The sequence below is a fragment of the Cucurbita moschata genome, unplaced genomic scaffold (assembly GCF_002738365.1).
Source record: "Cucurbita moschata cultivar Rifu unplaced genomic scaffold, Cmos_1.0 Cmo_Scf00240, whole genome shotgun sequence".
NCBI lineage: Eukaryota > Viridiplantae > Streptophyta > Magnoliopsida > Cucurbitales > Cucurbitaceae > Cucurbita > Cucurbita moschata.
In genome coordinates this window covers 10379-15216 of record NW_019268756.1, presented here as the reverse complement: position 1 = coordinate 15216, position 4838 = coordinate 10379, and the positions used below count along the sequence as shown (strand labels likewise).

The window sequence follows — 4838 nt, the reverse complement described above, 5'->3', positions numbered from 1 at the left end:
CCATATTTGAGAGAGGATAATATATATTTTTTTTTAATCTTTGGGAAACAAGAAAGAATAAAAATTAAAACATGGCATGAATGACATCTTCTTGAATCTTTGTTTTGTTCTCCTAAATGTATATAAAAAAAATCTTATATATTTTTAGATATAATTTAAGATTACCTATTTAATAAAACTCCATCCAAACTTCTACTCATAAATTTAATTATTGTTTGTATACAATTGTTAATATGTAAGAAAATACACGTACGAAATGTTTATACTATTGGTAGTACACTGGTCTCGGTTGTTTGACTAAAACAATGCAACCATTGTCCAAACGAAAGAATTTGATTCGAAGCTATCTCCTAATAGAGGGAGGCTCAATTAGACTTTGTTGTAAGATTTGACCCTATCAATTTGAATAGCGTTCTCCAACTATAATTATTGAACTCTAAAGTATTCACGAGCAAAGTAAGTTTGTTGAAATTATCTATAAAAGTGTTCCAAAGTGAGTCGTGGAGAAGATTTGCCTTAAAATCTAGTTCCAATTAAGGATGTCAATGATGAAGAGAGGTTTGCCGTGGAAAATTTCAGAGGTGGTAGATATAGATATTGCAATTGTGAAGAAGTTCCGTCATATGCATGGGACGCTACCGCCATCCTATAAGCTCTTATCTTTTGAGGAATTCATCAAATTCCGTTTACAAGTCCGTCCTCTCTCTATATTGCTTGTGGGACATTACTTAGCCATAATGATATAATAATTCTTATATAAGTATCTTTTCTTTTTCACGTTAAATTAATTCATACTTAAAAAAATAATTTCTCCCTTTTGGAGATGCGGGGTATTGATCCCCGTACCTCTCGCTTATGTGCTTGTGGGACATTACTTAGCCATAATGATATAATAATTCTTATATAAGTATCTTTTCTTTTTCACGTTAAATTAATTCATACTTAAAAAAATAATTTCTCCCTTTTGGAGATGCGGGGTATTGATCCCCGTACCTCTCGCATGCTAAGCGAGTGCTCTACCATCTGAGCTACATCCCCACAATTTTTGCATCACAAAATCCTAAATTAATAATTTCTCCCTTTTGGAGATGCAGGGTATTGATCCCCATACCTCTCACATGCAAAGCAAGCACCCTACCATCCAGGCTACATCCCCGTGATTGTTACACCATAAAACCCTAAATGTCCCATCAATAATAATAGTGAAAATAAAAACATATCAAAATATTAATAACAAATAGTTTGGTTTGGTGATGCGGGGCATCAATAATTGTGAAAATGAAAAAATATAATAACAAATTAAATACTTTCTTTTGGAGAGGCGGGTTATCAATCCCCGTACAACTCGCATGCAAAGCGAGCGCTCTACCATCTAAAGCTATATCTCTATAATTTTTACGTCACGAAACCCTAAACGTCTCGTCATGAATAATAGTGAAAATGAAAAAATATCGCTACTCATTATGTCATAAATATAAAAATATTGAATAGAAATAAAATTGTAATAACGAATAGTTTCTTTTGGAGATGCGAGGTATCGATCCCCGTATCTCTCGCATCACAATTTTACATCAAAAAACTCTAAACTTCTCATCATCAATGATATTGAAAATGAAAAACTATCCCCGCTCACGCTCATTATGTCGTAAATAAGGAAAAATTTAAAAGAACTAATATACTTAGTAATCGTTTCCTTTGTTGATGCATGGTACCGATCCCAGTACTTATCACATGCGATGCAAACGCTCAACCATCTAAGCTAGATCCTCAAGATTCTTACATCATAAAATCCTAAACATCTCGTCATCAACAATAGTGAAAATAAAAAATAATGCTATTCATTATGTCATATATAAGGAAAAATTGAATAGAAATAAAATAGTAATAACGAATAGTTTCTTTTGGAGGTATGGGGTATCGATCCGATCCCCGTACCAATCGCATGCCAAGTAAGAAATCTACCATCTAAGCTACATTCCCACAATACTTATATCAGAAAACCCTAAATGTCTTTTGGAGGTATGGGGTATCGATCCGATCCCCGTACCAATCGCATGCCAAGCAAGAAATCTACCATCTAAGCTACATTCCCACAATACTTATATCAGAAAACCCTAAATGTCCTGTCATCAAGTGAAAATGAAAAAATATCTCCGCTAATTATGTCATAAATAAGGAAAGGTTGAATAGAAGTAGAATATTAATAACCAAAAGTTTCTTTTGGAGATGTAGGATATCCCCTTACCTCTCGCATGCTAAATGAGATCTACCATCTAAGCTACATCCCCACAATTGTTGCATCATAAAATCCTAAATTTTCCATCATCAATAATATTGAAAATGAAGAAAATCTAGAGATGCAGGGTATCGATCCCCATACCTCTCGCATGCAAAGCGAGTGCTCTACCATCTAAGCTATATCCCCAAAATTCTTATGTCACAAAGTCCTAAACATCTCGTCATCAGTAATAGTGAAAATGAAAAACTATCCCGGCTCATTATGTCCTAAATAAGAAAAAATTGAAAAAAAAATATAATTAGTAATCGATTCAATCGGAGATGCAAGGTATTGATCCCCGTACTTTCCACATGGGAAATGAACGCTCTACCATTTGAACTACATCCCTACAATTCTTACATCAAAAAACCCTAAACGTCCCTTCATCAATAATTGTGAAAATGAAAAATATCTCCGCTCATTATTTCATAAATAAGGAAAGATGTAATAGAAATAAAATATTAATAACATAGTTTACATATGTGTCACTTGTGTTATTTTAATGTATTTATTTACTTGGTAAATGTTTCATAGACTAAATGCCTTTGTTATACCACTTGAAACGTATGTATAAAGCCTTGGGATGGGATGTTAAGAAAGACTATGAGTATTAAGAGCATGGTGGTAAGTGTAAAATGTCGAATATGAAGTTAGGTTGATTTCGAATATAAAGTCCTTAGATAAGAAGAGATTTAGACATACGGGCATTTCAAGAATTGAACTCAAAACCTCTTGCACCCCAGTGAGAATCATACCACTAAACCAAATGCCTTTTCTTCAACACCCAATATTTTTAGCTTCTACTCAAATATATTTTTCTCTTAGTAGTTGGAGGGCTATAAAACGAAAAGTTGAATTGTTATGATATACAAGGGTTATCAAATAAACCAACAACCCAACAAAAGAAACAAACTATAACATATGCCCTTATAATATACAAGGGTTATAATTTTGAGACTTGAACTCGAGACCTCTTGCACCCAAAGCAAGAATTATACCACTATAACATATGCCCTTATAATGGACCATATATTAAGTTGTTAATGGAATGTATCATCATTATTTCATTTATTTTCTTTGTTAATGAAATCCATGAGCAATAATTATTATATCTTTTAGATCTAGACCGCTGTTAAATTATTTACATAGGGTTTACGATAATTACTGTAGAGAGATAATTAATGTAGAAAAGAGATGAAAAAAGAATAAAAGTTATGTTCTAAAAAAGACAATTAGAAGTAGTGTAAAAATTATTTTTACATAGTTCCATTTATGTACACAAGTATTAAAAGAGCATTATCATTAAGACATATATCGTGGAGTACACAACTATTAAAAAGAGCTTACTAACTTGTAGTACTTGCTTTCTCTGAGGCTCATCTTTTGATGAATGAACATAGGGGCATTCCAAGAATTGAACTTGGGACCTCTCGCACCCTAAGCGAGAATCATACCACTAGACCAAATGCCCTTTATAAAAATAATGCAACATTTTTAATTCCAACTCAAGTGCAACTCATGCTTCATTAAAGACAGATAAACTTTAGTTAAGTAGCTGGAACTTTAAATTACTTCATGTAGAGCTTCAATCACTCTATGTTAGCTACTATCTTTAGGATTTACTAATTGGACACGAGTTCTTGGATTTAGGGGATTGTTTTATGTAATTTTCAACTACAACTTATGTTTTATAATTTTTAGGTCATAATTTAGGCGGTCATTGTATATTATGGATGAACACTAGAGTTTCTATCCCGTTCACCACAACTACTCTATTTTTTGTTTGAAGGCTATAATTGTCATCTATGTTGTATGGCAATAAAATTTGTTTAGATGAAATTTTAGTTAAAGTTGCATATTTTACTTCTTGCCAGTAAAAAATTTGTTTCTTAGCATAATATGAATTTAGTTGCAGAGTTATTACGAATAAGATGGAGAAAGAAATTTTCTTTAAAATAATAAACAGACCCAAGTTCATCTTTGTTGTTGTCTAATTCTGATTTTGCAAAAAGCTTAACTAATATGAAATATCAAGGTAAATCAAGAATATATCCTACACGTCATTCAAGATGACAAAAAAATAGAGTTAAATTGAACGCAGTTTTAGTTTCATGTTAGTAGGTTCAAGATGAAGCATAATTGTATCAATGATATTAAAGAGAAATTCGTGTTTTATTAGAAGAGACCAACTTCATTTAAGGTACTAGGAGTTTAAACTACTCCATTGTAATTTCAATCACTCCACAATGATCACAAATTTAGGGTTGGCTACTTGGACATCAATTATCAACTTTAGGTTATAATTTAGGTAGTAGCCATTATAATATTAATGAGCATAAGAGCTACAATTCTTCCATGGACCATATGTGTTATAGTTAAATGAATATATATATATTATGTATGTCAAGGTTTGAGTAAAGCACAAAGTAGTAAGGAACACCATTGTCAACTCTAGAGCCAACCACAACTCATGATGGAGACCGATGCAAAATATTTTAACATCCTTTGGCATCAAGATATAGGAAAGATGAACGCCGTCAAATTGGAAGCTTTACCTGTC

General features: G+C 32.3%; 2 non-coding genes across 2 annotated transcripts; both read right to left on the bottom strand.

Moving 5' to 3' along the window:
- Positions 1-965: 965 nt before the first annotated feature.
- TRNAA-AGC lies at positions 966-1038 on the bottom strand. The gene has a single exon. It is a non-coding gene; the product is annotated as a tRNA-Ala (tRNA).
- A 2639-nt stretch (positions 1039-3677) lies between these two features.
- TRNAP-AGG lies at positions 3678-3749 on the bottom strand. Its single transcript has one exon. It is a non-coding gene; the product is annotated as a tRNA-Pro (tRNA).
- Between the last annotated feature and the right edge of the window lie 1089 nt (positions 3750-4838).